Source organism: Pelodiscus sinensis, unplaced genomic scaffold, assembly GCF_049634645.1.
Source record: "Pelodiscus sinensis isolate JC-2024 unplaced genomic scaffold, ASM4963464v1 ctg220, whole genome shotgun sequence".
NCBI classification, from domain to species: Eukaryota; Metazoa; Chordata; order Testudines; family Trionychidae; genus Pelodiscus; species Pelodiscus sinensis.
The window spans coordinates 625-12,172 of NW_027465840.1; the positions used below are offsets into that span (position 1 = coordinate 625).

Below are 11,548 nucleotides of genomic sequence, written 5' to 3' on the forward strand. Positions count from 1 at the left end.
CCACGACCCAGCAAAACAGGATGAGTCACTATGGAAACCAGTGGTCGGACACCCCCCATGGAGAGGAACAAAGGAAGGTGGATGCTGCCCTGGCTGGGGGGCAGGGCTGGAAGGGGGTTAGTTGGTTGCTGGCTGTCTGGGAGCATGGAGGAGACAGCCTAGGGAGAGGAGCTGGAGTTTAGGGGCCCAGTCTCCCCCCAACTCAAGGGGGCCTGAGGCATCCTAGCCCAGCTCTGTGACCAGATTACATCTGTGCTGCGCTGTATCCTGGAGAGGCAATAAACTTCCTCTATTCCACTGGCTGGTGCAGTCTGTTTGTGCCATTTCGGGGTGCAGGAGACGGGGGACCCCCAACGCGCTGTCACACTGGTGGCAGGAGTGGGATGCACTGCACCCCGTGGATGAAGCTCCCAGCGGCGAGCGACAAGGCGCCGTAGAAGCAAGAGCCCTGGAGCCAGGCGTGCTGGAGACAGAGCGAAGCGGTTCCTGGGAATCGTGGGGCGCTGCAGCACTAGACTGGTGAGTCTGCACCGAGGGGCCCAGCGGGCAGATGGCCTACGCCCGACTCTTGAAGGCAGAGCTGGTGGGGCTGTGCAGAGAGAGGGGCTTGCCTGTGCAGAAAGCAACCAAGGCCCAGCTGATTGCCCGGCTGGAAGATAATGACCAGCCACGGGGCCAGGATCTTGTCCCCAGGGGAAGCAGCCAGACCCCCCCTGAGAGTGTGTCAGGCTCAGAGAGGGGGAGGAGCGCTGGAACCCACCGGAGAGATGAGACAGCGTCTCCCCGGAGGCCTGCAAGTAATAGCCCATCTAGGGCAGGGGCCAGACCAGCGGAGCTGCGGCGGCTGGAGATCCAGCTGCGGATGAAGGAATTGGAAGTAGAGGACCGAGAGAAGGACCGCCAGGACCGAGAGAGGGACCGCCAGGACCGAGAGAGGCAGCGACAGCATGAGCTGGCCATGGCAGAGCGGAGAACCGGCGGGGCACCGGCTGCGCCAAGTGTGGATGGGCCCCAGGGTCCCGGGGCTGCCAGACGCTTGGAGAGGCTCGTGGTGGCCCAATTGAAGGACGTGGGCGACATAGACGGGTTCCTCAGCTCCTTTGAGAGGGCCTGTGGGCTGCAATGGGTCTCCCCAGCTGACTGGCTGCAGGAGCTCATCCCCGCACTGAGCCAGGAGGCGGCCGGAGTGCTCAGTCAGCTGGAGGACCTACAGCCAGTGGGGTTACCCCAGAGCCAGCAGCATAGAAACCAGCCAGGTACCCCCACTACGTCACAAAATGAAGCCCAGGAAATTCAAATCCCGGGCTTCATTTGCAAGTGCGGTATGCCTGCATTACCCCGCTAGTTCGAACTAGGGTGGTAGTGTAGACATACCCCCAGAGAGCCCCCCCCCTACCCTGGTACCAGGGCAGCACCCGGCCCTGCATGTCCCCTGCCTGAGAGCCCCCCCCACCCCGGTACCAGGGCAGCACCTGGCCCTGCATGTCCCCTGCCTGACAGCCCCAGGGTGAGGTCCCCACAGCTCTTACGAGTCCCCACTGCACCCCAGTGCCAGGGTCACTGCACAGCCCGGCGCTGGCCCAGCCTGGGGACATGTGCAGCTGTGCAGAAGGCTGAGGGGCTCCTGGCGCCCCCCGAACTGCATAGCCCAAGAACCCCAGGGGGGGCAGAGACCTCGGGCACCATCAGCCCCCCCTCCAACTCACCCATCCCAGCCCCCCCCCTCTGACCTTGGTGCCTTGCTTGTAGACGGCGGGCCACTGGGAGGGGTCGTCAAAATACAACAGGATGTTCTCGCAGCACTTGGCCTGCAGGGAGCACAGCACAGGGTGTGAGGGGGTGGGGGGAGGGTCCCGGCGCACAGGGGGTGAGGGGGCGGGGGGAGGGTCCCGGCGCACAGGGGGTGAGGGGGCGGGGGGAGGGTCCCGGCGCACAGGGGATGAGGGGGTGGGGGGAGGGTCCCGGCGCACAGGGGGTGAGGGGGCGGGGGAGGGTCCCGGCGCACAGGGGGTGAGGGGGCGGGAGGAGGGTCCCGGCGCACAGGGGGTGAGGGGGCGGGGGGGCAGGGTCCCGGCGCACAGGGGGTGAGGGGGCGGGGGGCAGGGTCCCGGCGCACAGGGGGTGAGGGGGTGGGGGGGCAGGGTCCCGGAGCACAGGGGATGAGGGGGCGGGGGGGCAGGGTCCCGGAGCACAGGGGATGAGGGGGCGGGGGGGCAGGGTCCCGGAGCACAGGGGATGAGGGGGCGGGGGGGCAGGGTCCCGGGGCACAGGGGATGAGGGGGCGGGGGGCAGGGTCCCAGAGCACAGGGGGTGAGGGGGCGGGGGGCAGGGAGGGTGTAGGGATAACATATTAATGTATTGAAAATGATTCCTCCAAATGGAAGTGACCCCCCAGAATTTGTTCCCCACAACTTAAAGTGTTTAGATTTATTATTATTATTGCCCCTTTAGAATAGGATGTGTTGGGTCATGGAACTTAGAAGTGTTAAGAATATAACCCTCTGTAGCCAGAAACAGCCCCCCCCCATGCCCCAGGGCAGGCTCAAGCTTGTGCAAGGGGCTGCTTGAAATTGACCTTGCAGAGATACATTGTAAGGATGCATTGTCAAGCCACTAACTCTGCTCTGGGAGCCAAGCCCTGTAAGGGTCTGTCTACACTACAATGTTAGTTCGAACTAACTTTAATAGGCGCTACACTAGCGCTCGCTAGTTCGAATTTGAATCGAACTAGCGGAGCGCTTAGTTCGAACTAGGAAAACCTCATTTTACGAGGACTAACGCCTAGTTCCAACTAGCTAGTTCGGACTAAGGGCTGTGTAGCCCCTTAATTCGAACTAGTGGGAGGCTAGCCCTCCCCAGGTTTCCCTGGTGGCCACTCTGGCCAACACCAGGGAAACTCGTCTGCCCCCCTCCCGGCCCCGGATCCCTTAAAGGGGTACGGGCTGGCTACGGTGTCCGTGCCAGGTGCAAGCCTGCCAGCACCCAGCCAGCAGACCCTGCACCTGGCACGGCACAGAGCCACCCACCCGATGCCCCCCAGCCCACCCCCTCTTGCCGGGACCAGGCTGGCAGCTCCCGGGAGCTTGCCCAGGACCGCAAGAGGCGGGCACCTTCCTGGGCTAGTGCGGACATCGTGGACCTCGTCCACGACCTCCGCACTAGGCACAGGAAAGTGGCCGGCTAGGGCAGGAGAGCTGCCAGCCTGGCCACCCAGGAGCAGGTTTGCATGAAAATCAAGGGGGTCCACTGAGACCCCCGACACTGAGCCTTGAGCTTACAATGGCCGTCCTGGGTCAGACCAAAGGTCCATCTAGCCCAGTAGCCAGTCTGCCGACAGCGGCCAACTCTAGGGACCCTGGAGGGGATGGACCGAAGACAGTGACCAAGCCATTTGTCTCGTGCCATCCCTCTCCAGCCTTCCACAAACTTTGGGCAGGGACACCACTCCTACCCCCTGGCTAATACCACTCCATGGACCCAGCCTCCATGACTTGATCTCACTTCCCTTTAAACTCTGTTCTAGTTGTAGCCTTCACAGCCTCCTGCAGCAAGGAGTTCCACAGGTTGAGTCTTTGCTTTGTGAAGAACAACTTTCTCTTACTAGTTTGAAGCCTGCTACCCCAGTCCTTTCCTTTGGTGTCCTCTAGTCCTTCTTTATGGGAATTCATGAAGAACTTTTCTGTGTGCACCCTCTCCAACCCAACCCCTGCTTTTAGAGACCTCTATCCTGTCCCCGCTCCATCTCCTCTTTTCTAAGCTGAACAGTCCCAGTCTCTGTAGCCTCTCTTCATCTGGGACCTGTTCCCAACCCCTGATCATGTTAGTTGCCCTCCCCTCTCCCAGCCTTTCTCTTCCCCTCTCCCACCTCCTTTTCCCAGTCCCCCCAGTTTTGTTCAATAAAGACAGAGTCAATGTTGGAAGAAACGTTATCTTTACTTTGTACATCAATAAGAAGGGGGGCTAGGGAAGGGTAAGTGGAAGGAGGTGAGGGAGGAATGGGGTACGAGCCCCCGATGGGGAGGACTGGGCTGGCTCTGCGGGCTTCTGGGGGTGGAAGCTCTCCTGCAGCCCCCCAATTGCCCTCTCTCCCCAGATGGCAGCCTGCGGCAAGTGCAGCCGGGCTGATGGCCGAGTGGTGTGATGTGCCCAGTGTGGGTACTCCGGGCAATCCAAGCCAGGACTGCTTTGCAAGCGGGGCACCCCTGAGAACTGTCTGTCCGGGGTGGGGGTCAGGTCCCTTTAAGCGCAGCCCTCGGCTAGCCTGAGACAGCAGCGCCACGCTCTAAGTCCTACTCTGATGCCCTGCCGGCACTGCTTCCGGCCATCCTTAAGCCTGGTTCAGAGTCCACTCAATGTGGACTTGCTAGTTCGAATTAGCAAAACGCTAATTCAAACTAGTTTTTAGTTCTAGACGCGTTAGTTCGAATTAGCTTAGTTCGAATTAACTAATTCGAACTAAGTTAGTTCGAACTAGCGCTGTAGTGTAGACATACCCCAATTGACTAAGGTCATTGTTACATAATTGACGCCTGTTCTCTTTAAAACATTGTAACTTTACTCAGCACTCAGAGAATGTTTTTAAGCAAAACCACCCAGAAACTTTTGTAACTACAACTCTGATATAGGTAAAGTTATTATTATACAAAAATATTATATGGGAAACATTAATTAGGGAATGTATGTTAGGGCACGTCTACACTACAACGTTAATTCGAACTAAGCTAATTCGAACTAACGCGTCTAGAACTAAAAACTAGTTCGAATTAGCGTTTTGCTAATTCGAACTAGCAAGTCCACATTGAGTGGACTCTGAACCAGGCTTAAGGATGGCCGGAAGCAGTGCCGGCAGGGCATCAGAGGAGGACTTAGAGCGTGGAGATGCTGTCTCAGGCTAGCCGAGGGCTGCGCTTAAAGGGTCCCGACCCCCACCCCGGACCGGACAGTTCTCAGGGGTGCCCCGCTTGCAAAGCAGTCCTGGCTTGGATTGCCCGGAGTACCCACACTGGGCACATCACACCACTCGGACATCAGCCCGGCTGCACTTGCCGCAGGCTGCCATCTGCGGAGAGGGGGCAATCGGGGGCTGCAGGAGAGCTTCCACCCCCAGAAGCCCGCAGAGCCAGCCCAGTCGTCCCCATCGGGGGCTCGTACCCCATTCCTCCCTCACCTCCTTCCACTTACCCTTCCCTAGCCCCTCTTCTTGATGTACAAAATAAAGGACAATTGTGTTCAAAAATGGAATCTGTCTTTATTGAACAAAACTGGGGGAGACTGGGAAAAGGAGGTGGGAGAGGGGAAGAGAAAGGCTGGGAGAGGGGAGGGCAACTAACATGATCAGGGGTTGGGAACAGGTCCCAGATGAAGAGAGGCTACAGAGACTGGGACTGTTCAGCTTAGAAAAGAGGAGATGGAGCGGGGACAGGATAGAGGTCTCTAAAAGCAGGGGTTGGGTGGAGAGGGTGCATTCAGAAAAGTTCTTCCTGAGTTCCCATAAAGAAGGACTAGAGGACACCAAAGGAAAGGACTGGGTAGCAGGCTTCAAACTAGTAAGAGAAAGTTGTTGTTCACAAAGCAAATAGTTAACCTGCGGAACTCCTTGCTGCAGGAGGCTGTGAAGGCTACAACTAGAACAGAGTTTAAAGGGAAGTGAGATCAAGTCATGGAGGCTGGGTCCATGGAGTGGTATTAGCCAGGGGGTAGGAGTGGTGTCCCTGCCCAAAGTTTGTGGAAGGCTGGAGAGGGATGGCACGAGACAAATGGCTTGGTCACTGTCTTCGGTCCATCCCCTCCAGGGTCCCTAGGGTTGGCCGCTGTCGGCAGACAGGCTACTGGGCTAGATGGACCTTTGGTCTGACCCAGGACGGCCATTGTAAGCTCAGGGCTCAGGGTCGGGGGTCTCAGTGGACCCCCTTGATTTTCATGCAAACCTGCTCCTGGGTGGCCAGGCTGGCAGCTCTCCTGCCCTAGCCGGCCACTTTCCTGTGCCTAGTGCGGAGATCGTGGGCGAGGTCCATGATGTCCGCACTAGCCCAGGAAGGTGCCCCGCCTCTTGCGGTCCAGGGCAAGCTCCTGGGAGCCGCCAGCCTGGTCCCGGGAAGAGGGGGAGGGCTGGGGGACATCGGGTGGGTGGCTCTGTGCTGTGCCAGGTGCAGGGTCTGCTGGCTGGGTGCTGGCAGGCTTGCACCTGGCACAGGCACCGTAGCCAGCCCGTGCCCCTTTAAGGGCTCCGGGGCTGAGAGGGGGGCAGACGAGTTTCCCTGGTGTTGGCCAGAGTGGCCACCAGGGGAAGCTGGGGAGGGCTAGCCTCCCACTAGTTCGAATTAAGGGGCTACACAGCCCTTAATTCGAACTAGCTAGTTGGAACTAGGCTTAATCCTCGTAAAATGAGGTTTTCCTAGTTCGAACTAAGCGCTCCGCTAGTTCGATTCAAATTCGAACTAGCGAGCGCTAGTGTAGCGCCTAGGAATGTTAGTTTGAACTAACATTGTAGTGTAGACAGACCCTAAGAGAGAGAGAGAGAGTGCTTGGACAATGAATGAATGGCTCTGAGAGGTGCCAGCCTGAGAATGCAGCAACAAAGGGCTGAAGAAGGCGTCAGGTGCCAGTGCAACCAAAAGGTGTCAAGTGGAGAAAACCAAGTACTGGAGACCCACCCGATGAGATCACTGACGAGCACCCGGCAGCCACCCTGGACATCAGCATGATGCAGCAATTCCCATAGACTGGCCTAGGAAGAAATTCCTATAAGAACTGGACTAAAAGACTATGGAGTCGGAGTCCAAGGTTCTGCTGCCAGCCCATCAGGAGCTTGAGATGCGCATCCGATCAGGACTTCGCTCCCCACTCCCATCACTTGTGTACAGAATACCTGGCCAGTATTCGGTCACAAGCAACCTCCAGGCTGGGAACTAGAACAAATACACAGAACCTGAGCGAATGATGAATGTTTCTATGTATAAGGGTTAAGTAGCTAAACAACGTTGTTTGCTTCTATCTTTTCTTTATTCTTTATCTTTACAATAAATGTGGCTTTTTGCCTTATCCCCCTCCTAAGATCCTGTTTGCTTTTATTTGGTACAACAAGGGTCCCAGAGCACAGGGTGTGAGGGGGCGGGGGGGAGGGTCCCGGAGCACAGGGGGTGAGGAGGCGGGGGGAGGGTCCCAGAGCACAGGGGCTGAGGGGGCGGGGGGGCGGGTCCCGGAGCACAGGGTGTGAGGGGGGCGGGGGGGAGGGTCCCGGAGCACAGGGGGTGAGGAGGCGGGGGGAGGGTCCCGGAGCACAGGGGCTGAGGGGGCGGGGGGGCGGGTCCCGGAGCACAGGTGTGAGGGGGCGGGGGGGAGGGTCCTGGAGCACAGGGGGTGAGGAGGCGGGGGGAGGGTCCCGGAGCACAGGGGCTGAGGGGGCGGGGGGGCGGGTCCTGGAGCACAGGGTGTGAGGGGGCGGGGGGGAGGGTCCCGGAGCACAGGGGGTGAGGAGGCGGGGGGAGGGTCCCGGAGCACAGGGGCTGAGGGGGCGGGGGGGCGGGTCCCGGAGCACAGGGTGTGAGGGGGCGGGGGGAGGTCCCGGAGCACAGGGGGTGAGGAGACGGGGGGCGGGTCCCAGAGCACAGGGGTGTGAGGGGGCGGAGGGGAGGGTCCCGGAGCACAGGGGGTGAGGAGGCGGGGGGAGGGTCCCGGAGCACAGGGGATGAGGGGGCGGGGGCGAGGGTCCCGGAGCACAGGGTGTGAGGGGGCGGAGGGGAGGGTCCCGGAGCACAGGGGGTGAGGAGGCGGGGGGAGGGTCCGGAGCACAGGGATGAGGGGGCGGGGGGCGGGTCCCGGAGCACAGGGGGTGAGGGGGCGGGGGGCGGGGGCGGGGGGCGGGTCCCGGAGCACAGGGGGTGAGGAGGCGGGGGGGAGGGTCCCGGAGCACAGGGGATGAGGGGGCGGGGGGCGGGTCCCGGAGCACAGGGGGTGAGAGGGGCGGGGGGCGGGGGCGGGGGGCGGGTCCCGGAGCACAGGGGTGAGGAGGCGGGGGGAGGGTCCCGGAGCACAGGGGGTGAGGGGGCGGGGGGCGGGTCCCGGAGCAGAGGGGGTGAGGGGGCGGGGGCGAGGGTCCCGGTGCCCGCGCGCCCGGCCTGGCCCTCACCTCGGGGTAGCGGAACCGGAAATCCAGGCGGCCATAGTCGGACAGGAAGCAGAATCTAGTGAGGAACACCCAGTCCTGGGGAGACAGCGAGCGGCCGTGAGGGGCGGAGGCACCCCCAGAGTCCCTGCCCTGCTCTAACCGCTGGACCCCACTGCCCCCAGCCCAGCAGAGCCCAGCAGTCTGGCCTCTAGGCCCCCCTGCTCTGACCACTGGACCCCACTGCCCCCCCGACAGAGCCCAGCAGTCTGGCCTCTAGGCCCCCCCTGCTCTAACCACTGGACCCCACTGCCCCCCTGACAGAGCCCAGCAGTCTGGCCTCTAGGCCCCCCTGCTCTGACCACTGGACCCCACTGCCCACCCCTCACCCCCCACAGAGCCTGCTAGAACCCAGGAGTCCAGGCTCCCGGCCCCTCCCCCACAAACCGCTGTCACCCGACACCCAGTACAGGCTCATGTAACAAGGTGCTGCTGGGGGACAATGTCATCGCCATGGCAACCTGGCTCCCCAGGCCCCTTGGGATCGGCCAGGCTGGGGGCGCAGGGGGTGGGATCGGGGGGCAGGCCAGGGCCGGGGGGGTGCAGGGGGTGGGATCGGGGGGCAGGCCGGGGGGGCACAGGGGGTGGGATCGGGGGGCAGGCCGGGGGGGAGCAGGGGGTGGGATCGGGGGGCAGGCCGGGGGGGTGCAGGGGGTGGGATCGGGGGGGCAGGCCGGGGGAGGCGGGGAGCAGGGGGTGGAGAGCAGGGGGTGGGATCGGCGGGCAGGCCAGGGCCGGGGGGGTGCAGGGGGTGGGATCGGGGGGCAGGCCGGGGGGGAGCAGGGGGTGGGATCGGGGGGCAGGCCGGGGGGGATGCAGGGGGTGGGATCGGGGGGGCAGGCCAGGGCCGGGGGGGTGCAGGGGGTGGGATCGGGGGCAGGCCGGGGGGGCACAGGGGGTGGGATCGGGGGGGCAGGCCAGGGGGGGAGCAGGGGGTGTGGATCGGGGGGCAGGCCGGGGGGGGTGCAGGGGGTGGGATCGGGGGGCAGGCCAGGGCCGGGGGGGTCCGGGGCCATGGGGGGTTGGTTTTGACCCAGTTGCACAGCCCCCCCCACGCTCCAGGTTTCCATAGCAACCACGCTGGAGGCTAAAGAAGGCAGAGAAAATAAGAATGAGCCGAGAATTGGGGGTGGGGATCCCATTTACCATGCCCCCCCCAGCCCCACACCCCCATAGCCCCCCAGCCCCACACCCCCCCATAGCCCCCCAATCCCCACACCCCATAGCCTCCTCTCCACCCCCCAGCCCCACACCCCCATAGCCCCCAACCCCCACACCCCATAGCCTCCTCTCCACCCCTCAGCCCCACACCCCCCCATAGCCCTCCCAACCCTCCAGCCTCACACCCCCCATAGCCGCCCAACCCCCCACCCCTCCCATAGCCTCCTCCCAACCCCCCCAGCCTCACACCCCCCATAGGCCCCCAGCCCCACACCCTCCATAACCCTCCAACCCCACACCCCCAGCCCCACACCCCATAGCCTCCTCTCCACCCCTCAGCCCCACACCCCCATAGCCCCCCCAACCCCCAGCCCCACACCCCCCATAGCCCCCCCAACCTCCCAACCCCACACCCCCCATAGCCTCCTCCCAACCCCCCAGCCCACACCCCCATACTCCCCCAACCCCCCAGCCCCACACCCCCCATAGCCTCCTCCCAACCCCCCCAGCCCCACACCCCATAGCCCCCCAACCCTCCCAGCCCCACATCCCCATAGCCTCCTCCCAACCCTCCCAGCCCCACACCCCCATAGCCTCCCCCAATCCCCCCAGCCCCACCCCCCATAGCCTCCTCTCAACCCCTCAGTCCCACACCCACATAGCCTCCCCCAACCCCCCCAGCCCCACACCCCATGGCCTCCCCCCAGACCCACGCCCTCCATAGCCTCCCCAAGCCCCCAGCCCCAAAACGCCCATAGCCTCCTCCCAACCCCCCGCCCCTCATCGCCTTCCCCAACCCCTCCAGTCCCACACCCCCCTTAGCCTCTTTTCAACCCCCCCAGTCCCAAACCCCATGGCCTCCCCCCAACCCGACACCCCCATGGCCTCCCCCAAGCTCTCACTGCCCCATGCGCCCCATAGCTTCTCCCCAGCCCCACCCCCATAACCCCACACCTCCATAACACCTCGTTGCCTCACGCCCCATAGATCCCCCTCCCCCTCCCCATCCTCATACCCCCCCGCCCCACACCTGCAAATACCCCTTTCTGGCCCGGCCCTCCGCCCAGCGAACCCGTTCCACGCAGCGCGAGCAGCGACCCCCGGCGGGGCAGATGTGGGGCAGCTCTGCGGAGGCCCGGCCGGCGGATCTGGGGGCGCGGAGGCCCGGGCGGGGCCGGTTCGGTTCCGCACCCACCTCCTTGGTGCTGATGTTCCCGGTCACGTACTTGGCCCCGCAGCCCGCGGGCAGCAGCGACAGGACCGCCAGGAGCCCCGCAGCCCGCCCGGCCCCGCGCCCGGCCCCGCACCGGCCCCGCTCCATGCTCCGCCGCCGGCCGCCTCCAGCCGCCGCTCGCTGCCTGCGCGCTGCCGATCGCACCCCGCCGGGCTGTGCGGAGCCCCGCCCCCGCCAGGGACTGGCCCCCCGCCGGGCTGTGTAACGCCCCCGCCCCCCCCAGGGACTGGCCCCCCCGCCGGGCTGTGTAACGCCCCCGCCCCCCCCAGGGACTGGCCCCCCCCCGGCCTGTGCAAAGCCCCCCCGCCCCCCCAGGGACTGCCCCCCCCCCCGGCCTGTGCGGAGCCCCCGCCCCCGCCAGGGACTGCCCCCCCCGCCGGGCTGTGTAACGCCCCCGCCCCCGCCAGGGACTGGCCCCCCCCCCCGGCCTGTGCAAAGCCCCCACCCCCCCCAGGGACTGCCTCCCCCGCCGGGCTGTGTAACGCCCCCGCCCCCCCCAGGGACTGCCCCCCCCGCCGGGCTGTGTAACGCCCCCGCCCCCCCCAGGAACTCCCCCCCGCCGGGCTGTGTAACGCCCCCGCCCCCCCAGGGACTGCCCCCCCCCCCGCCGGGCTGTGTAACGCCCCCACCCCCCCCAGGGACTCCCCCCCGCCGGGCTGTGTAACGCCCGCACCCCCCCCAGGGACTCCCCCCCCGCCGGGCTGTGTAACGCCCCCACCCCCCCCAGGGACTCCCCCCCGCCGGGCTGTGTAACGCCCCCACCCCCCCCCCCAGGGACTCCCCCCCCGCCGGGCTGTGTAACGCCCCCACCCCCCCCCAGGGACTGCCTCCCCCGCCGGGCTGTGTAACGCCCCCACCCCCCCCAGGGACTGCCCCCCCCGCCGGGCTGTGTAACGCCCCCCCCCCGGCCTGTGCAAAGCCCCCACCCCCCCCAGGGACTGCCTCCCCGCCGGGCTGTGTAACGCCCCCGCCCCCCCAGGGACTGCCCC

General features: G+C 64.7%; 1 long non-coding RNA gene across 1 annotated transcript; it reads right to left on the reverse strand.

Annotated features, from left to right (window-relative positions):
• Positions 1 to 1,686: 1,686 nt before the first annotated feature.
• LOC142823578 (uncharacterized) lies at positions 1,687 to 10,719 on the reverse strand. The gene is made up of 3 exons (XR_012898749.1): positions 10,521 to 10,719; positions 8,129 to 8,203; positions 1,687 to 1,808 (listed from the first exon to the last, which is right to left on the reverse strand). It is a non-coding gene; the product is annotated as an uncharacterized LOC142823578 (long non-coding RNA).
• Between the last annotated feature and the right edge of the window lie 829 nt (positions 10,720 to 11,548).